This window comes from Cephus cinctus, unplaced genomic scaffold (assembly GCF_000341935.2).
Source record: "Cephus cinctus unplaced genomic scaffold, Ccin1 Ccin1_scaffold0160, whole genome shotgun sequence".
NCBI classification, from domain to species: Eukaryota; Metazoa; Arthropoda; class Insecta; order Hymenoptera; family Cephidae; genus Cephus; species Cephus cinctus.
The window spans coordinates 450,164-473,744 of NW_014332886.1; the positions used below are offsets into that span (position 1 = coordinate 450,164).

Below are 23,581 nucleotides of genomic sequence, written 5' to 3' on the forward strand. Positions count from 1 at the left end.
CCCCACGATATAACGCCATAACGAAATAAATTATGCACGCGCTAATCGATACGACGATTATCTAATGGACAAACACACTTTATCGTGCAGTTGCACAACACAGCATGAACCCAAGTACCTACACTTTGTCGTACACAGCAATATGAGTACCAGTCGTGCAAAGAGCGATACCTCTTATATGCCTTATTTGAAAACTATTTCACGATAACGAGTTTCCCTTATCGCAATCGTTCGCGATACATTAGCAGCAAATGAGGAAGCTCCTACAGGTCGATTCAAGAAGTCCCAAGTACGCGACATAAATTTCACAAAAACAAGTTGAAGCATAGTCGCATAAAGTTCGCGTGGACGTTCATTCGCGAGAGCGCGGCGTGCTTCGATGACGTAACTGATACAGATCCGTAGAAGCGGGTGAATGTATTATAATTAGGGCAAACCTAGGACAAAGGTATGCGTCGCCGCTTTGAAGAAAGGCCAGAATATAATTGGAGTCTCCATGATAAAGCCGATTGATTTCCATTGAAATTGAACCACAGTAACGATTCACGACGAGCCTCGCTTAAGAAATTTATGGAATCGAATTTTATTGATTATTCAACAAGAATATTCAAACAGTCCTTAATGGCGCTCCGATCGAACGTAAAGTTCAGTGAAACATGTAAAATCCTACTGTACAGGTACAACGACCTCCGTAATACATCGGAGTTCGTTATACTCTGGTTATTGACGGCGTAAAGTCAATCACGGTTCCCTGTAATTTAAACGAGTCTTTAATGTACTATGAGGGCTAGCAGGCTCAAGTAAGGAACAGGGAGAGAGGGGATGACTACTAGTGAAGATTGACCTTTACGTACCGTATTATGTATACGAGTGTCAGGCTCGATGAAAAGGGACTGTCAATGGCGTAAGAGCGAAATTAGTGTAGCACGCGTCAGAGTGTACAACAAAATGTCGAGATATAAGAAGACACAAAAGAGACAAGAATAACGTACTATGCATTTCGTTATCTATCTTAAACCCCATAAAACGACGTGTTCAATTATGTGCCGAATAAAGAGCGCCCGGGTACCAATGGGAAGTGGGCTCAGGAACCATAGAGATACCATTATTATTAAACAATGAGAATGACTATCGCAACTTCGCCTGAGGTACATCACACAATTCTACAGTCGGTCGTTTTGCTATTTTCCACAGTCGAACGAATAACCTGACATTCACTGTGTGATTTCATTGTAATCCTACTAGTGGCTCACCGGATATATTATATAAATAGACATGGTAGACTCTAGAAATGCCACGCTCTATCAATTTACTGGGTGGGGGAGGGGGGGTAACACGGTAAATTATAGAAAATTACGAATCCATTTGGCCCGTCGCTTCTATGCGAATGTAATTAATTAAGATCCTACGAGCCATTAATATCTCACTGATAAGATCCGTACTGTACACATTGACATCTATAATAGTCAAAATTCGAATGATAAAGTTGTTAGTTTCAACGAGTTTACGATAGATAACATTTTTACCGTGTCAAATAATCGATTGATATCGACGTGCGATTAAGATGAATTGTAAACTGGAAATAATGAATTAGTCTCAGAAAGTTTTCGCGATATTACTGAGTGGCGGGGTGTTTGAAAATATTGTATTACGGGTAGGAGCTATATGGGTGTACAGGGACTACATACGCTGTGTTACATTATGCATGAGTTCACGGTGCAATTTCGTTGCTGAAAATTTTCGAATCGTGCTCCTTTGACTCTTATACGTATTTTAACGCTCGTGCGCTCCTAGCCGACTCGTTGAAGTTCCTGAATAATTTCGTAATTTCAGCTTGGTCAAATTACAAAATGATTATCGCGTACGACGAGGAACTTTCGTTTGCCGTTGAAACGTATTGCAACTGGCCGTGATATCCAGTGACAGATTGGTTGGGTTGGTATACGTGTATGTATAGTACGATGCAAGAACGCAGTTTCTAGGTTCATTATATGTCACTCTGTATATACTATGGAATAAGCTTCCCAACAATTCACGAACCACAATGTACTAGATCTGGCATATACGGTTTACACACGTTATAGGATTTTGAACGTACAGTGGAACGAAGCTATTGAATTGCGTTGAAGAACGCCAAGAGCTAGAACTTCATGTACAAATGTTCTGTTTAAGTTTAGAAAGACAGTAATTTCAACGTGCATTAATGAAATACGCTTGAGAAAGATGGGACTCTCTTGCTCGTGAAAGATAAAGGACGTAAATTCCTAAGGACTGGAGTATTAACTTTGGCTGGCTTTGCCACCCGAAAGATTAAGTTTTCTATGTAAGTACGTAAAAACTTCTTTTAGGTTCACTATCGACCAATTACGTAATACACGTGCCATCCACGATATGTCAAGGAATACTAAGTTACTCCCGCCGAAAAATCACGAAAAAAAAATTCAAAATTCGACTTCGATAAAAAAAATTTAAAGCGTGCCCGATGACTTTAACGTTATCAGATGATTCACTTTTGAAATTGAAATTGCGCGCGTAAATATCGAGCCGCTGGATATACGTATCTCGAAGATCAATTTAATCAAAACTTTAAGTTGATTCGTCGCCCAGAGTCATGGCCCATTTTTTTTTTCATTATTTTTACCACGTAAAAGACGAAGAAACACGAAACTGATTGTAAAGCCGAAGTGTAATAAGACGTGCAAGTGGATATCCCATCATCTCAATGTAGCTATAGAGTTTCAAAAAAAAAAAAAAAAAAAAAAAAGCCGCTGGATATACGTATCTCGAAGATCAATTTAATCAAAACTTTAAGTTGATTCGTCGCCCAGAGTCATGGCCCATTTTTTTTTTCATTATTTTTACCACGTAAAAGACGAAGAAACACGAAACTGATTGTAAAGCCGAAGTGTAATAAGACGTGCAAGTGGATATCCCATCATCTCAATGTAGCTATAGAGTTAAAAAAAAAAAAAAAAAAAAAAATACCACTCGATAAAGCAACGAAGCAGTTTCTCGCAGAAGCGTGATTTTTAGAAGACAGACTAAAAATTTGCACAGTGGTATTATACGTTTCTCAGTGTGTAAATTGTTTATCGCGAGTGATCGTTAAATTGTTATTTGTCGGACAGTACGAAAACTCTTTAAAAGGTGGTACGAGATAAGCAATTTCCACGCAACCGGACATTCGATAAAACGACTCCCTGAGGGCGCCAGTGCCACACCTATATGACTCCGTTGCTTCGGTTCCATTGGCTGAGGAAATTCCGGCGAATAAGCCGTGACGCTACGACGCCCAAGGGCTCGATTCTCCGTCGGGATGTCTGTCGAGATTTTGAATTTTTCATTGGCGCTTCAACCAGCTCGAGATAACCGAATTGGGTCGGAAAATTTGGTCTATCGTAACCGGACAATAACTCCTGTGTAGTCATTTAGTATAAACTATCCTTTGATCCGTTGACAAATGTCCGGAGACTCGATAAAATGGCCCCAGCGGCATCCACGAAACAGACAATATACATAATACAATTCGCGTACCCACGTAAACCACATAAATATACATGTGAACCCAAAAGCATATGAAAAGTGTACAAAAGAGGAAACGAGGTTAAAAATTTCACTCCATAAATATTAGGAAGGGACAATTCAAAGTGACATGTAACTATAACGTACGGTACAATTGGAAAGACACTGAACGCTCTGTGTCAGGCTTGCACGGCTCAGTGAATGCACAATTTAAATGAAACTGTATGAAGAGTGTGCCAGAAACTTGTATGCTCTCTATCCCGGTGGGTATCCTGTGCGAGGGTAGCCACGAAATGTGAATGTAGAGAAAGAAAAATTGTTCGAAAAATTTCTGGCTCTACGACTATGGTTCCACGTATACTCGCGCTTAGCTTCATACGGTATATATGTAACGTCATACAGTACCGGTAGGAAATGACGAAAGGTGAATGCAAGAGTACGAAAAGAGTGCCAAAAAATGATACGCTCTCCGTCTCAGTCGGTAAGAGTGCAGTGACTAGGGAATTGCTGCGAAGAGTAGAAGTGCGAGGGTAAAACGAGGTGTGCTAAAGAATAGTGCTTCTGTAGCTACCACACTGTCGAATCCAAAAGTAAAAGAGAGATAGACAAATATAAACTAAACATCACCCGGCAGTGTGTATTCGGCCGCAAATCCCTTTTTACGTACAGCACGAATTTCCAAGTTTTTAGTGAATGTATTTTATATATCATAGGACATAGACATCGGATACCCGTGTAAGTTTTCAATGCTAACTTTCTGATATTCGAGTAATATACTAGGTTAGGCAAGACAAAAAACATTGGGATACTGACGATTAAACACTTTCTAAGTTAGATTAGGTTCCTAAACAGTAACTACCAAATACTGCTGCGGTAAATACTAAATAGTTGAACGGTACAGTTAACTCCGTAGTGAACACACCAGGTATGCACACTAGAATCTAGTTCACGTTCGGTATTCACAGTGTTCCACAGTAATTCAGCACACGGATGTCCCTTTCAGTGCGTCCCGTGAAAGCTCGACAGTACGTACGGGGGTTATCTTTACGAGATTAGCAAAAGCACGGGTCATACGAATTTATGAGCTTTTGTGTAAATTCTCGGCAAGTTACGGACAAAGCGTAGGTAAACCCAAATGGCTTTGAATATTGGAAAAGTCTAGGGGTAACGACGAAGATGCGTACTTTTCTGAATTTCGATACAATAGAAAAAGTTCGTTCTGAGTTTCGTTTTATAGCACGAGCTGTTGTGTAAGCTCACGGAGGTTCTTTAAAGCTTTTTTTTTTATCAGTTACTATTGAATAGTGAAACGTCAGTATTTGTGAGAAAATCATATTGAGTATTATAGGCAAAGACATCTATACGAATAATGATCGTTAGCTAGGTTCTTGACAAATGACGACGACAAAATAGAAAAAAAAATAATAACGTCAACGTCTTTTCCATTTTTGTTACGGTCAGTATAGAAAACTTTATACTCGCACGAGTCGTGACAATTGAAGGAGGTGGTCAATTATTAAGAATTATCGACACATTGATTTTCATAAGCGACATGTGCATTTCGCGAGGTACCGTGTAGACGTGTTGATATTCAGTTATAGTAGGAATTTTATTTAAAAAAAAGATTAGACCTCTACAAAATCGCACTTTGCTTTTCAGAGGGAAGCTCTTCTAGGGCCAATACAGACCTAGATGGGACCTAGACCTACAGTTTCTACTAGGAAAGTCAGTTAATTGTTCACACGAAAAAAAAAAACTCAAATTATTCACCATGCCATGGTATCCCACAGAGCCAATAAAAATGAATATGGCAACAGTGCTTTTTCAGAGTGACATGCGTCCGGCGTGCAATACCGTAAAAGCTCAAGTGAATGGGTGGGTACCTATATGGAGCTTGCGGAAATGGGCCAATTCTCTCTTCGTGAAACTGCAGAAAAGTGTCAATGATAGAAACGATAAAGTCGTAAACAGTTTCATTCTACGGAAACGAGTGGCTTTTGCCTCAGTGAACGAATATTCCGGAACGAAAGGTAACAACAAGTGCAAAGCGTATGAATAATGCATACTGCTCAAAGTTTGAGCTTTACTTATTTCAGTAAGAAACTTGTCCATTAAAATCTTTCTCCATATTGACCTATTCCTCCTCTCATTATCGATATGGCTATTCGCATTATCGTCATCCGTGCGTTGAAGCTTTTAAAGTACATTTAAGGCAGCAGAGATATATATAGATAGATATATACACACACGGAGATATATATATATATATATCGACAATTAAGGAATCTTCGAATCCCTTAATATTATCTTCGAACGCGAATAATAAATACTTTGACTGACTCACCAATAATTCCGTGCGATCTAGCAATTTAAAGCCTCATTTGAGCCGATGGTGTGGTGATGGTGGAGGCAGCCAGCTGCTTTGATAATAACTGACTACATGATCCCAAGGTTACCGAGGTCATCACCTTAAAAAAAGACAGTAGCATATATAGCTCGAAGTACCGCACGGCTAACTTTCGGATAAAAGCTCAAAATCGATACAGGAGTGCGTAATGAATTATTAAACAATAAATAATGACGGGTCAGAACCTGGTAATTTCAACAAGTTTGCATGAATTTGACAAGAACTCGTAGGACAACTTAGTGGATACAACAAGCAATTATTATACATGCCAAACTTGTAAGTTTAACCTTGAAAATACATATACATATACTATCGAAGATTTTTATTACGCTGGTTAAACATGTAGTATATTGATACTGCTCCATACAGACTCCCTTCCGCAGATATGTCATTCTTTCATTCTTGACTTTTCTATTACACGAACGTCCTCACCGTAGTCCACGGGATCTTAAAATACAAAAATATATTCGTGACAACGTCAGTGGACAGCAGATAATGACAGATTGCTGGTATTAACTTCATCGTAATTGCGAACTGTCAATTGCATTGGCTGCACCTACGTAATCGATAGTCTCGACTAAACACAAGATGAATTAGTGTAATTTATGTTTTATTTGCTCGTCACAGCTGGGCTTAACGTCCTGGTCATTTATCAAGCCGTGTGCTTTTCGTAAATATGTACATTTTTAAAGCGCGTGCTCGTGCCTTCGATACGTTATAATCACGCTTGACATGAAATGCTTGAAACTCACCATTTCGAGGCGACCGAAACTTATCGTTCGTTCGGGATAAGATATTGTCAACTAATAACGTCAACGATGTATCACAACATCTCGGAGTTATCGCGTACACGTTTATTAGTTCAACACGTTACAACGGTTTACGAAGACTGAACTGCCGTCTTAGTCACCTTTCTTGTCCTAATCCCATATAAGCTTATTTATATAATATTTACAAGGGTGTATATCTATAAGTGAACACCCGGGAGCAAAGAACCAGATACGCCTACAGTAAACCAAGGGCATGGATAATCAATAGATATTGGTTGATAACTGCGGACCATTTTTCGGTTCCCTTATCAACCCCACATTTAACATAAAAAATGTCTTATACATCTCCCAACTGGTACATCAGCTTTAATAACTGGAGATAATTACTGAGAATTTGAATCCAGTCAAATTTTGCAGTCGCAACATTTTCCGCGAGATATTTCGAGGAAAGAAAATGAGAGAAAAAAAGTTCAGCACATCTTGGACTGTCTCCAATCTGCCTCGAGAACCACTTCGTGAGTTAATAGCGCGAGGAGGCCTGTTACGCCACTTGAAAAATACAGCTACTCACCGATAATCTAGATACTCTCTTCAGAAACATCTTTACTCGTGAAAATCAATATCTCCATGCGTTCACGCACACGCCTAATGTTACGTAACTCTCGCAACGCTTCGCGTCCCAATTCGCAATTGTATCAAGAGACTCGGTCGAGTCTCGCGCCAAGTACAGGCAACCCGCCGTACGTGGCACGGCCCGCCGAGACTCTTTACTCGAAGCATCTCTTGTACCTGTGTTTCGACTCAAATATCTTATGAACGGCTGTATGTGAGAAAAATTTATTAATACATTCACTCTAGGAATCAAGGGTTCTGAATTGATTGCCACCAAATTCAATACGATTCGTGTACGGGATCAGGACGTATTCACATGGCGAGCGAGATGAGTTTATTTCAGGTCCGTCGTCGTCGTCGTCGTCTTCGCACGTCCATCGCATTTTTTACACGACAGATGGCGTTCAAAGTAAGTACTTTGGAATTCCTGGCACGGACCCGCCAAGTAGTACTCGATAAGGAATCGACTAAAGTTTTATTAATTACTAAACAACCATTAAATCATAACTAACTACGAGAAACAGTAGTAATGTAAAAGAGTAGTGAAAACGTTATAGGAAATTTTGAAAATATAATTAAAATGATGGACCAGTGCTAGATCATATAATAGGCAAACATGTAGTGACTTATGTACTTGGCCTCAATAGTCTGATATCAATACTTTTTATTAGAGGAATACACAGCACTCCTGTACTTGGCGAAGTTTTTTACACGTAAGTGTTTTTTGGGGGATAACATATATTCAAAGGGGCACAATAGTCTCGTTTAAAGCAAACCAATGGGAGCTCATTAACCTAACAAAACTAATTGTTTTCCAGCATTACGATGGCGCAAGCTTGCGCAAATTCGCACAGGACTGCAGTTTGGTCGTCTCGACTCGATAGTTAACTTGACTTCATAGTACCAAGTCACCTTTCATCACCAAATTTCGATCCGCGTTTGGCCATTTGACTTGCAAACTCCAACGGAAATGTTCAGCTGTGTATATATATATATATATATATATATATATAACTGCAGAGCATAGGTGGACGATTAAACCAATACACGTACGTTAACCACAACCACCGATTACCTTAATTGGAGAGCTGGCTGCGAGTCTACTTCGCTATAACGCAGCAAACGAGTAAAGGACACTAGACAGAATAACTGGATCTTATTCTAGTGAAGACTAGAACGTTCCACGTCGGGAGAGGAAAAGAAAGTAAAGTATCATAATGGGAAAGTTCGGGAATTTCTTTCGTTCGGACGGCCGATTGGCAATTTTGAGAAAAAGAACTTTTCACTGTTGTAGTATAGTTGCCAGAAAAAAAATTAGGATACAACTGTGGAAGGGATACTCGTAAAAAGTTAGAAGCTTAAAAATACCGTAGAATATTTTTATTCTACATTTTTTTTTTTTTTAATAAAGTTTCCTTACTCTGATATTTCAAATCAGTTGATTTACGTGACATGCGTACGCGCTTTGTAAACTATCATTTTTCATGAATATTGTTGAGAATTTTTTTCTCAAAATCACGATATTGTTCGTATAATCGTCATAAAGCAAATCAGCTTCAGATTTACTCAAAGTATCAATTTGGCTTAACCCTCTTTGGGACTTTAGCTACTTATCAACTGTAAATCTGATCCTGAATATAGTTCTCACGAAAGGGTCGTATTTCGCGATCAGTGAAATTCTCGTGACCTAAGAAGCTAAGAAAGTGCCGTAGAGCCAGAAAAACGAAAGTTGATACGAATTTTTTAGCGATTTTGTTTCATCAAGCTTTCGGAGATTTATTTTCCTCGATGAACAGTTCTGTTTTCAGTAATAGCCTGAACTTGCTATTGTTGCTTATATCGATGTTCATTTACCACTGTCGCCAGAACAATGCCGAGCGCTTTACCAATGCGGCAAATTCATCCGAATGATACGTGCATAGCGCGGCAAGATGTGTAACTATACCGTGAGTAAGTAGGATAGCAGTTTCGTCTGACTTTGTGAACACAATAAACTTCTAAATAGCCTCGTGGAATGTAACAACGTAACTTTTGTAACCGTTCGAGAAGACGATACCGACTACGTTATAAATATTGCTACTGTACGATCTTTAAATTCCTCGGATTAAGTACCAATTAAATATTTGGATCAGTTATTATATAATTTAGGACATACTTGTAATATATTTATGACAGACTAACTTAACGAATCTTCGCGATCTCCAATTAATACAGTATTGATAACTGATATCAGTTCGTATTTAATTAAAATATTATCGGCTGATATCAGTAAAATAGTATTTACAAAATAGTCGCTATGGAGTATTAGATTATTTATCTCCACTCCAGTTCGGTACAACAAAAAATGTGTAACAGCTTGTTGGACTGTAATACTGGCAAATGAGAAAGGGTGAACGTTCATATGCGCAGCGGAGAGAAATGGAGGTAAGGGCTGAGTATAAAATATCTTGAGTCGCCACGTTTTTTTATAGGCATTTAACTTGATTTACAGCAATACCGTGATGGTATAAAGTACACTCTAGTTCGCAGGAGATTCACAGATGTCAATAGTTCCCTTACGTAATTCCTCGAAAAAGAAATTTCGCAAATAAATAAATCTCGCACGCAATGATAAATTATTAACAGGCGTATGGGGCTCGGTTCTATCATTATCGAAATTTCCGGCCTGACTCGAAAGGTTTGTGAATTTTTCCAGTACGGAACTTAATAGCCAGGATATTTATTGCGTTATAACCTACATTGCGTTGAGCTTTAATTCAATGAAATTTACAATGCGCGGACCTTGTTGTACATCGAACAAAGTCCATTGCTTATTCTAGCATGTTACAATAAAATTTCATTTCAGATATAATTTTACACTTTTGGTCACATCAACTCTATATACTAAATCCTAAAAGAACCCTTATTGAAATCTGTCACTATCTTATGTATAATAATAAATAAAATTTTTACTTTTAACCTTCAACCTCGTTCTCACTATACTTCAACCAAATCAAAAAAAAAAAATCTGCCAACCAAATGACGAATTTCCTACAGACGCGAAATGTAGAAACTTCAAGAGGGGAACAACAATACAATTTATTTCTTGTTGCCTTGTTTTTGTAACAGCGCATGGAAGGGACAGTACCGTAATGGCTGTTACGAACGCTACAAAGAATCCTCGACGGATTGCAGGACATTTCGCAGCTCTACGAATGTACACGTGCGAAACGAGAACTTCTGGCATGTTTTATGTTCCTTAAAATCCACGCTTCGTTCTATCCGCGTAAACCAACTTTCCGAAATACATCAAGGAACCCGTCACGTAACACAGAAGTGAAAATCCCTTGGGATGCTCACAATACAGGAGGACCAAGAGCATACAGATCATGTTCGTGAAATATCTGCAGAGAGGTTCTCTGTTGAGAATGAAAATTTTTGTATCTAACGTCACCGGAATATAGAATAAACCTATGAAAATATTTCAAAATTGTAACAGCCACTACAGTATTAAATACATTTTGAGGATTTCGTTGAATTTTCAATTTTACACTTTTTACATAATTATATATTATGTGACGTCATTTTTCGATTCACGGTCATAAGGCGAATCCGGCTACAGATTGAGATAACATTCTCGGTTTCTGGTTCCCTTCGAGTCGCCATCCTGCTCAGAAGCTACGCTCTCGGGCTGATTCGTATAGTTACACCAATGATCTCGGAAGATTTTATTATTGTTTAGTTGAGGTCGAAGTGCTCGAATCTGCCGTGGGGAGATAGTCTCGACGTACCGAGTTGTCCGGCAGAGTAGGGTACCCGACGGAGACGTCTCCACGGACCGGCAGAATCCCGGGTGAGATACCGGCGATGGAGATGGGCAAAGGGCTGTAGAGCGGGCGAAGATATAGTTTTGATACAGTTAAGGGCAGTGGAGAAACCCCCTGACCCGAGTTAAGGGCTCACATACCCCTGCGCGCGCTGAAAATCGAGTAAATTTGGAAAATTATTATAAAGGTCATATGGTGGAAAAAAATTAAATTGTTCATTTCAAATTTTTTATTAACTATTCAACTATAAGAAAAAAATTTTTTTTAATTTTGTTTAATATTAAAATTATGTTTTATAGGTATAAATGGACTACTGATGAAAAACATGGCACCTCCTTGTCGACATCATAACTTCACAACAAATTATGTAATTTTCAAAAATAAAACAGAATCTTGTAAAATAATGTAGTAGTTATAGTCTGACGGAGGGACATTTTTTTTCAAGAATAAAGAACTTACAGTATTTCAAACTTTAAAATGCAATTTTAAGAAAAAACTTACTGTTTAATAGTTTATAAAAAATTAACCAACCAAAAAATTAAATAATCCTCTCGTCAGACTATAGAGAAAACAATTATCATGATTAAAAAAAGAAGTTACAAAATATTGAAAATTGACTGAGTTATCGTGCCGACGCTATCTAAAAACGTAGTTTCGAGAAAAACGCGTTTAAAGTTTCTGATAGATACAACGTGAACTTACGGCAGTTAGCCAGGTAGCCGCCCCCACCCGATCTTACATTTATTGCTATAACTTTGTAACGGAGTGGAATTTTTTAAAAATTTTTTTTTGAAAAATTCTTAAAAGTATAACAAATAAAAATCTGTAGAACAATGGAATTTTTTGAAAATATCAGGGATATGTGAGGCCTTAAGAAAATATACGTTACAATTAATATTATAAATATGATATACAGGACTATCCCATTGTCTGCAATATAATTTTAATGCACAATACGAATAATGTATAGCCGAGCACATTTTTATTTCGAGCATCAATTTCTTCAAAAACATTTACCTGCTAAAATCTCCTTAGACTGAGGGTCAGAAGAAGGGACGAATTTGCATAAAACAATAAGAGAGAAAATTTCTCAACGAGACATAACTTTAAAGATGTACGCATCCTGGTGAAAATGCTCGAGCGAGCCAAGCACTTGAGAAGATTCATTCATTCGCTGCATCAGAAGGGTCCTCATACGAGTTGTATATTGAAAGAGGCAGGAGAAACTGTCGCCCAAGGACAATTACGTTCGAGCGTCTCTCGTCTCATTCGGATAATTCAATTCTGCTAAATCAAATTGATTCAAGTATGTCTCACAGTATTACGTTATTTTCTTCGAGGTGTCCTGTCCCTTACTTGGCAGCGGATAAATCGATTGGTGATCCGACGACTGGGGGAGGCCTGAGAGCGCCGTAAAGAAACCGTCGACACTCAAGCTTTTCTCCCACGACTGGAAAAATTTGGACACGTACAATCGCTTGGCAAAAATGATAGATAATATTCATAATGCTATAGGTAAATTATAATACGTCAGATACTAAAAATGTTTTTTGTATTTTCTGACATTTCATTCATTGTTCTATGTTCGATGAAAAATATATATAATTTTTCCTCAGGAATTAAGTATAACAATGCACTATAGCCCGGAAGCAAAATTGGCACATTGTATAATGAATCTCTGTGATTAAGTCATTCTGATGATTTTATCTATTTTAATGAAGAATGAGAAATATCAAAAACAGTAACTGTAATAGGAGGCGACTCGTTGAGGAATATTCCCAGTTATATATGTGAATCGTTTGGCGACTGCTTTCGCGAAAGTATGAAAATGTGGGAAAAATAAAGAAAAAAAAAATGGTTATCCGCGACAGTGTTATGGTTTACCTAAAAATATGGCTTACATCGTGAGACATAAGGTTACGCGAAGCAAAGCGTACTTGTAATCGAATTACTCTATACATAAGGACGTTTAGCCAAATTGATATAAACAACATTTTTGTTTTTTTTTTACTTGGCATGAAATATTTTTTTTTCTAACGACCAATCAAACCTATGTAAATTTATTTCATTGAAAAAGCTTTCATATATAAAGCCCTTTTTCAATATTTCAATAAAGATTTTTCAATAAAGACATGTTTTCACAAAAAATTCACTTTCAACGTATTTCTTATGAATTTCGGAATTCTCATAAATCCTACAGAAAATTTCCAACGCTATAACCGTATCAAGAATTCGTAAAAAATCTACTATCGTCCCGCCACGAATGGTATCTTCATTCGGCATGGGTTTGAATAAATCTAGCGTACATAGTATAATACATACAAATATGCATGCACTGTTAGTACACCATAGGACACTATAGCTATATTATAGAGTGTACACTATTTCGGCATATATATATAATAAAAATCTCAGTATATCACACATTCAAATTTAGAAGTAACATACTATAGATTTCACCATACTTTTAATCATAACAAATGCTGCATTATTAAATGTATCCCTACATATCTGTATATTTATATAACACCATTAATTTTCGATACACTTTACATGCTGTAAATACCATTACCATTAAGACGAACAAGAAGGCTCAATAATGACAAGAACAATTTCTCTCCAACTTATTTAACACTTGACAAGTAATGCAAAATAAATTTTTCTTGCACAACAACAATTTTATCTCCAACACAATCCAAACTACCATAAACAACAAATTCCAATTTGTTCCAATCTAACTGTACGTGACTAGAAAAATGCCAAAAATTCCAAAACAATATATCTGTATCGTTGCGTTGAAACAGTAAATCTGCGCAGTCATATCGCAGCACAATGTGTGGCAGCATACACAGTATGTGGCAGCCATCAACAACATTCAAGAATGTCCCGTTGAATTTGATCTACGTGCAGCGAAAATAAAAAAGGTCGAAAACTACCTGACACATCCCAAAAGTAAATCTGACCTATGACATTTCTACTGTCATGCAATTCTCGTTTTTCCACTTTTATTCGTTCACTCGCCACCATTGTTCCCATACGAATATATATTGCGACGATATTCTCAGCCGTCGACCAAAACGGAACTGTACACTAACGGACGGCGGGAGCGCAGGTGGTCTCGGCAAACGCGAAAAGGTTGTTGGGCGCTAGGTACCCTCCAAGGAGCACCACGAGCTCCAGGCTCGTTGTGGAAACAATAAAGATACGCGAGAGATAATTGATCCGGGGTAACCGATTGCCACCAGGCAAACTATACCTAAAGTTGCCACCAGGCGAACTATACCTAAAGTTGCCACCAGGCGAACTAAACTAAAGATGCTACCAAGCGAAGTAATTCTAAGGGCACCACGACCACGCAAAATCCGATAGGGGCACCACGGCCAAAAAAAGATACTAACTTAACTAACCTAAAGGCACCACCGCAACTCAAAAGATATTACTAAATTAGACCACTATACGTCCCACGGTACTGCGCTACGGAGGCTAGCTCGTCGGAAGCGTCGCGGCGTTCAAGAGGTAAGGAAGGAAAGAATCCAGCCAAGGACTTATAGAAAAGTGATACGAAAAACTACAAGAAAATAATCCAAATTAATTAGTTAACGCACCAGAGCTGTATTAAGCAAAAACAGAATTCAAAGAATCGAGGAACTCAATAGCAATGGTACAAAAGCAATAATTCAGGCATTACGGATAAGGCTAGCACAAGCCAAGCATAGTTTTACAAAAGTCTTAAAATTAATTCACAATGATCGATATCTAAAATCGGAAGCTATGTAATGTAAAAGAGAATAAGGATTTTAAACCGCGAAATATAAACCTAAACCAAATATAATTTAAGAGACTATAGACGCAGTCTGCTTCTAGAAAAGTCACGACCGAAGGCGCTACGCGTGAGCGCGCACGCGAGTAAGACACGGGCACGCAGGCTCGATTCTTCTAGACTACGATATCCACGGAAAATAATCTGATCGGAAGGATCGAATTACTCGGAATATTCGTCGCCGGCTAAACGGACGGTTTAGCCGTGCACGTGGCTATAATCTTCAATACCAAAAATCAGAAAATATTAAGGAAAGCGAAAGATCTCACTAGAAAATAGAAAAGGTAAAGCGTAAAATCAGTATAATCGGCCCTCCAGGCACTCTTCGCTCTTTCTCTCTCTCTCTCTCTCTCTCTCTCTCTCTCTCTCTCTCTCTCTCTCTCTCTCTCTCTCTCTCTCTCCCTCTCTCTGTATCTCTCTTCGAGTCGCTATCTCCGATTTTTCCCCACGTGTATTCGCTCTCAGATTTCGCACAACAATGAATTATCGATCGACGATCGTTGGCAAGCGGGCGCAGGTGAGGCGGGACGGCACCGGAATAGGACGAACGTTGACGAGGGTAGCCGAGCTCTCCCGAGCGTCGACGCGCAGCGACGGAAACGGCCGGACGGAATCGAACGGCGATCCTGACGGCACGGCCCTCGAAGTACACTGGGCCTGGCGAGTAAGGAACGTCGGCGGCTTCTCGGCCGGACGGAGGCGTTGACGTGTGCGATCGGCAGGCCTTAAGCGGGCCAGGGAGGAAAACCTCATCTCCCTGCCGGCCGTATCGGCGGCGGATAGGCCCAGAGGGCAGCCCTCGCCGGTCGACGGAAACGGCGGAGTTGCCTCCCGGGTGCTCCAGGGCTTCTTTGGCGTCGTGGCAGCAGCAGGACCCCGGCGACATCCAGGTCGGCGGAACCGGCGGGCATCTCTTGGTCGGTGGAAGCGGCGTGCTGATCCCTCCAAGGTTCTCCTTTACGTCAAAAATCTCAAAAACAGCATCAACAGCCAAACGGAATCGCTATAAAATCTTCCAAAATCTTCAATGCGACTGTCCTGTCCTCACGCCCTTATGCCGTTGTCGAGAGGCTCGAGAGTAGAGATTGCATATATCGTAACAAAAGCAAAATAATAATTAGTCGTAGAAAACGTAATCGGAACTGACATCAAGGACGATAGTAGACGTTCACAAACGCAAAACTTAATAGTAATGTCGCATACGGAATTTCGCTAGTGGATTGTCGTGCGGAGCCTAGGTTGAGCGGAAAAGAAACGTTTATTAAATTTTGTGGCGCGATTCGGGAGAATCACGTCACAATATATGTTGAAACACATATAAATATGGACGACAGTCGAAAAGAGAAGGAAAATCTTTGTCCCACCTATAACATTATCACAATACTCGCAGTTAACCAGAGTTATTTAAATGGAAGAATAATCTTACGAGAAACTACAAAGACATCAAACGCAATTTGTTCTATAATTTCATTCATTTATAATAAATTAATTCAAATATAATTTTTTCAATAGTTACACACTGTACGTACCTACGGTGCGAACGTTACAGAATGTACTCCTTTTAATATTCCCGTTGGCACCGATCCAATGGAAATGACATCACACAGGGAAATAATAAGATTCCATAGAATCCAATGTTCCATGTTAAAGAAATCTTTGTTATTCCGCATACCAAAACCGACAGAAACGATAGCGCCGTTACCGCGAGAAAAGAAACGAATAAAAAAACTTTTCTCATTCAACGATAATTTATTCACGGACTTTCTTCTATGACCGATCTGACGGTAGAGACACGCCGAAAGTATTTAATTCAGTAAAAGTTCTAGACCCGTGTCACACTTTTAAATCTGTCCAGTTCATCGTATCAAAAATGGCGGACAACTTTTTTTTTCATTACTATAGACATATCGTACCCAAATTAATACTGTATAAAATTTGAGCAATTCCTACAAATATATTAATACCCGCGCATACATTTGTACGCAGAATTGTGAAAATAGTGAAAAAAATACTTTGGCCCTTATAACGTATACTTGTATATAAAACAACTACAACAATAACAATGTAGCCCCATAGAATTTTTCATTAAAAAATTCGTATCAAGTGCACCAGATATTAAAAATACTACAATTTCAAAGCAGCTAAATACCCGTCTACCTCATACAGCGATGTTTCGATACAAAAGAAACAATATAAAACTCTTATGCACTTTCACGTACTGGATATAAAGCCAATGTATACGTCTGGCTAAGCAATAATGGCACAATTCTGGTAGTATGCGCAATAGAATTTCACAGGGTTGATTAAAAACTTTCTTCTTCCATTTTTATCCCGCACGCAACGTGTAGGCATAGACATAGACTTCGAAATTGAACATTATCAGTTAACCATTCTACATTTACAAACCTAGTTCGTTCAGGATATCTTATTGCCGTAGAAGCACCCACGCACAAGCAGTCAACTAATTTGAGTCGCAGCGGGAACCTATACCGAATTGAGCAGCCAATCACGAATCGGATGACCATTATCATTATGTAGTTTAATCATCGCGCGATACGAGCCAGAGAAGCCAATCGATTATCGACCGTTAGCCACGGGAGGCGTCATAACGCGAAGGACGACGTATCTTTTTTTCTGTTAAATTTACCTAATTTCGTAGTTGCTTTTCAATTAGACAGAGTAAATTGCTGCTTGGACGGAGTCAAAAATGTTTTTTTAATCAGATAAACCTATCCCCTGCGGTTTAAATATAAAAAAAAAAGTGTAAAAACACTTGTCAAATTAAGGCTCGTAAATAATACTGAAATATACAGAAATTACAAAGAGACGAATCTCATAAAAACACAAGTCAGTACTATTAATATAGCAGTGTGTCTTTTGGATTGTATAACAGGTACATCATGCTAAACATACAGCACAAATTATACCTGAAATTTATTGCTATTAATATTAATAGCAAATATGATCAAAAGTATGAGTTACATGCAACAAATCACCTAAGGGATATAATTTTTTTATTTAAATATCAATCACTTATCTCCAGCCTAATACTGTATAATATACCGGAACCATTACGATACAAGTACAGTAAACCTCCGCAGAAGCCACAAATTTAACAGCAGATACGTACAGTACAGTAATGTTTGTCGTACAGTATTCTACATAGTTTCATGACAATCTGTACTTGCCCTAGCTTTACGGCTCCCAAGTGATCTTGCTAGTCGATAAATTGTCGACAACACAGATGACTCGTTATACGTTATATTTAGAACTAAAATAAAGTTGGTTCGTTACCCGAGTAAAGGCGTAGCTCCAGGTTCAATTTATACAGCTTTATTTGTCAAAATTACTCTCGCTATTAATAATTCGAGAAATTGTTGCCCCGTCTTGCTGGCTTAGGACTAGAAACCTCCAGTAACCGCAGTGGAGGAAGTCGTTCAAATCCTCGGTACTCGGAAGGGGCCTACTACGTGAGGTTTACACGGGTAGACAAGGCGCGTCCATTTACCTATCGTCTTACAGACTTGAATGAAAGTTTGTTCGCTACATGACAGCACGTAAGACTATCGACCCTCAGTTAAATACTGCAGTCAAACGTAGCTACGGTATTGCCAGTATCAACATAAAATAACTACACGTTGTATTCGAGACTAGACCCAACTTACAATCCGCATAAGCACAGAAGTATCCCAATAGGAATATACTTCATAGTAGTTGTTTCATCAGACATATTTTCCATTAAATTTTCCTCGTGTATAGATCCAAAAAGTCAGGACACGTCTGCCATATTTTGAGGTAAGACGAGCAGGGTCGTCGTAGTCGGGCAATTATAATAAATTATGCAAGAAATTACTGTTTATCCTAGATACCACTCGAAGTTTCAGGAACAAAGGCATTCTACTATATATTTCATGATGTATCCACATACGTCACGTGCAAATTACTCACTTCCTCCTTACATACTAGATAATGTATACTATATAATATATATTAGTATTAATGTTCTTAAGATATATGTATCGTGTATAGTAAAGGATCAAGAACGAAAAAGCGACTTATATACTCGAATCATTAGTGTTATGGATAATTCGAAAAATGAATTACTATCTCAGAACAGTCAGCTGATACATCAGCTGATCCAAGTTTACTTCGACTTTTACAAACTGGCACATATACGTATACCGATGGGAGTTACGAGAGAGGAATAATTCACGTTAGCAAAATCATACGTAACCAGAGACCAGGCTAGGAATACAAGCGATGACAGACGTGAACAGCTGTTACACTTGATGTAATGAATATCACTCAGTACGTGATATTGGTATACAGTTTAGAAGTTTGATATGTACATAAATCGTGTTTGGTTGAATTTCGTGGAGAGAAGAACAAGCGCGCTATTTAAATCTCGAATGAATGATTCTTTATAAAATCTAACGAGCTTCACCCGATGCACTTGAAAGCTCAAAGTATCGCAGCTTCGCTCAGACAAACTTAATCAAGTCTCCTTCACGAAGTGTTTCCGTAGAAATTTCTAGCAAACTCATAGCTTCTGTCTTGTACCTCCATCCGAAAAGTGAGATGCACTTTGATATCGTTATGCGACATTTCTGTAGTCTCGTAAGCGGATAGCGTGCAACTCAAAGCCTCCGCGTCTGTCAAAATTGGAATCCGGTCTCTGATCACCTATATGTATAAGTATATACTTCGTACGTATCGGAATTACGTGAAGTGTAAATAACGTTTGATACAAAGTTCCCCTTGATAAGTTTCATTTGAATTTTTTCATATGTCCAATTGCATGGCTGCAGTATTTGTCACACGTACGTATATATGTCTACAGCATAACGATTGTACTTAATTAAGATGATTGGGTTCAATTTTCATTTTCTATTTGTCTGAAGGTATTTGGGTTGAAATGTCTATTTCACTACTAGGACTGATACGGAGCACAAGAATTGGCGAATTCGTGAAGATATCACGTGAGAAATTGCTTTAAGACAGATGGACGTTAGTTATAATTAATTGGGATGGGTAACAAATACCTTTCATCCAGCAACGACTGACAGTAATGGTGTGTATGTCATATGTTTCTTAATCGTCTATGGACGACCAGCACATAAATAAAAGATCTAACGTTAAAATGTGCAATTAAAATGTTGATAATTAAAAAAATATCTTTAATCTAGGGCAGCGGAATGATTTTGCCACCTGGCCAAGGGATTATTTTTATCCGTCTCCTTTTTTTCTGTTTTTGCAACGAAAAAAAAAAAAAATAACGTAGAGACCCATTTTAAAACTAGCGTTCGGACAGCTAAAAGTTAATTAAAGTACTTAAATGAATTTTCCTATGAACGACTCGCAGCACTTTAACTGTAATGTCAGGTTAGTTTGATTAAGTGTAAAGCGTACGTACATGCCTGAAGTAACAATTTGCAGAAAGATAATGTCGACGAATTTTTGTATTAATAGACGACTTGCGTACTTTAATCGAAGAACGACATCGTTAGTCGAAACTGATGATCGCACAAATTCTTATCCGATATTATGAAGGATCTACTCCACTTAATTTTAATAAATCCATCACGGCTAATCCACTTTACATTAACAGTCCAGACGATTGGACGATTTCGTAGAGATGGATATCCGGCCTATTAAAAAAAAAAAATAATTTAACCTGCGTTATATTACATGCAAATATTTGTAATTGACTTTGCGTCAATTTTGAAAAAATAACTTGCTCACAATACGCAATATATTCCATCCTGAGGGCTATACTGTCTCTAAATAACAAATTTGAGCAAATTTTGTTTCTTAACTTATTTACCCACTTTTCCCCAAGAAAGACTTCTTTAGATCTGATAACGGGGTCTACGAAAAATTGAGGTGGACGCTTGGAAAACTTGTCAATGTAAAACTTTGGGAATCTCCGAAAACTTACAATCTCTCTCTGCAGTTATTCCACGAGTTAAAGTTCGTATCCAGGGGACTCTTGTACGTAAAGAACCATAGGAAGATGGCACCTGCAAAAGCTATTTTACTCATGGACGGACTATACATACAACGAGGAAAATTTGAGAGCCTGAGTCGTCTCGTAAAATCGCACTTTGTCTATTCCTGAATGTCACTGTAACGAACGTGATTCCACGAGTCAGATAGAGAATTTCGAATGAAACTTTTCCATATCTGTCCAACCATCAGTTACAACCAGTAACAAGCTTGGTATTATACTGAACTAGTTCAGGGTAAAAGAACAAAATAAGCAGTCATCAACCTGTACCAGATAAAAATACGTGATTCACCGAATTAAAATAGGGTATAAAAAATTAACGTACTACAAAAATTTGCCTACAGTCAATTCTATATATATTATAACGCAACCCCTCGATTCTCATATTCGCAATTTTCGTGCGCCTTTCTATAGCACTTTATCATTATTAAACTGCAAAGCTCCGAATTGTCTTTAAAGTGCGCACGATTGAATCGATTCAGTTTAAAAAAAAAAAAAATGAAAAAGCTTCAAACGTATTCGGATAGTTTTACCCTGTACAACAAAAAGCTCAAAAATAGAGGTTCACACATTTATCGTGAAGCGGTAAAAGTGGATGCATTAATAAAAAATACATGACCTGCCGAAACAAATGTATCAATAAATATACAGGTAATGTAGAAACACTCCGTATACTCCATGGGCCATAACTCCATTCCCTAATACTCACTCTCGCGATAACGTTACGGATACTGTCTGAGTGCCATCATTTGTCCCAAAATCGATCGCAAAAAGGTTCCATCAGCTTTCGCCCAACAATTGATAAGACTTCGTCTGTCAATTTAACGATCTACATAATGAGCAAAGATTCATGCACTGATAATAATATATGAATTAATGATTACATAGGCGATCATAAGTGACAATACTAACATTGCTCGAGGTGTGAATCAGATAGACGTCAAATACTCGTATGTACAGATAATGGAATTTCAGGTTGCATCATACATAACTGTTTATTCCAGCTGCACCAATGCTTCAATGTACAGCACACACTCCGTTGTATCCCTGACTACAAAATTTGCTATACATATTATGACCAGGCAGTACAATTTCAACATACATGGCTGACATTCACAAACGTGAGAATCCACGAAAATGTTTATACGAACAGGATATATCAATTCTACCTTGAGGGATCAGCTCCTTGTGATTTACAATATAAAAGAGTCGCTCGAACATGACACTGATGTGGAAATACTTCTTACTTCTAACGTCCTGTATAAAAGGAAACGAGAGTGCATATTTCTTCGATAACTAAAAAAAAAAGTAGGAAATGGATAAGACGGGAATATTTTTTTTAATACAAAAGTTTAGAATTTGTCAAATTTTTTACTGGATCCGCAAGACTGAAAAATAATTATTTCTATCCGGTGATTATTTAAAATGTAAAAATAATTGTCTGTTACCATAGATGTCATCTATATTTGTGTCTGATAGGATATTTGATAAGAAATCGATAATAGACAAAAGCCCCGGTAACCATATACCCTATTATTCGGATCACTCGCCTATTTACGGCTACAAGATTCTCCACTCAGAATACGCTGGATACGCGATGACCAGTAAAAGCACTCGCACTCGCCAAAAGCGAATTCTCTGCGTTTTTCTCACGGTTACCATCGTTTTCTCACTTACTCGGACTTTCGTGGTATCTATTGCTGTGCAATTTGCACGAAGATTCATTGATATTCAACACGAAGTGACAAAACTCCGTAGAGAAAGTTTAGGGGCTCAATAAGCTACGTTCTACACGTATCGAGTTATTACTTTGATAGACCTAGAACCCGTATACATGAAAAGTACATATAAAGCCTTAACAAATTTTAACCTAAATGAGACAATGGTATCATTGTCGATCCATCTTACAAATTTTAGGAAACTCGTCTTCAACTGTCAAGCGTCTCTTGATTCTCCTACAGAAATTCAGTGTCCCATTGAAATAATAAGGAAAAGATCGAACTTAACGAATAAGCTTCTTGAGAAAGGGAACAAGTATCAATAAGAGTGATGATGAATGGGGTTTAAAGTTTTCAATAGGGAACCTCGTTAAGAGCAAACGCGAAAAAGATTTATCCAAAATGAGTAGGAAAGACTCGTTTATTTTCAAAACGAAAAAACTTCAGTAATTCCATAATAGCGGACAAACTATTCGTGGCAAAAAAAAAGTTATAAACACACTCTACGATACTAGTAATAAAACGAGTATTCGCATAGCATGAAAACGCCAGTTCATGAAATTCGTATTTTATAAGAATCTCAAGGCCTGAAGAGTTAGATGAACAAAGCGATGAGAAGAAGAAATGGTAAAAATAATGACGTACTTCTCAAGTGAATCTTTTTTCCCAGTTTAACAGCAACTCGGAGAAGAATAACGGCGAAGTCTATGACGGGACCAACAGTCACAAAAGCCGCGAGACATAAGGTCAATCTAGGCTTGCTTAATGCGATGAAGGATAAAGAAAAACTTTAAACGAGTTGCAACGTTTTATCTGATTGGCCGAATAACGGTTTACTCCAACGAAGTATGAAATCATGAAAAAAATGTCACCGTCCTTCAACCCTATACTTTACACAAGAAATACGAAAAAGTTTGCT

The 23,581-nt window shown here is 38.1% G+C and overlaps 1 protein-coding gene across 4 annotated transcripts in view; it reads right to left on the reverse strand.

Moving 5' to 3' along the window:
• The window catches only part of LOC107263675 (synaptotagmin-7), a 201,418-nt gene that overhangs the window by 146,129 nt on the left and 31,708 nt on the right, over positions 1–23,581 (reverse strand). The window contains exons 1-2 of one of the 4 annotated variants that reach the window (XM_025081022.1): positions 6,682–6,791; positions 5,865–5,990 (exon numbers count right to left, since the gene is read on the reverse strand). The exons of 1 other annotated variant lie outside the window; for it this stretch is intronic. The gene's annotated coding sequence lies outside the window, so the exon portion shown is untranslated. Of the gene's footprint in view, positions 1–5,864; positions 5,991–6,681; positions 6,792–23,581 lie in introns of those variants that run through there. 2 more of the 4 variants (XM_025081021.1, XM_015731144.2) reach the window with 2 other exon arrangements.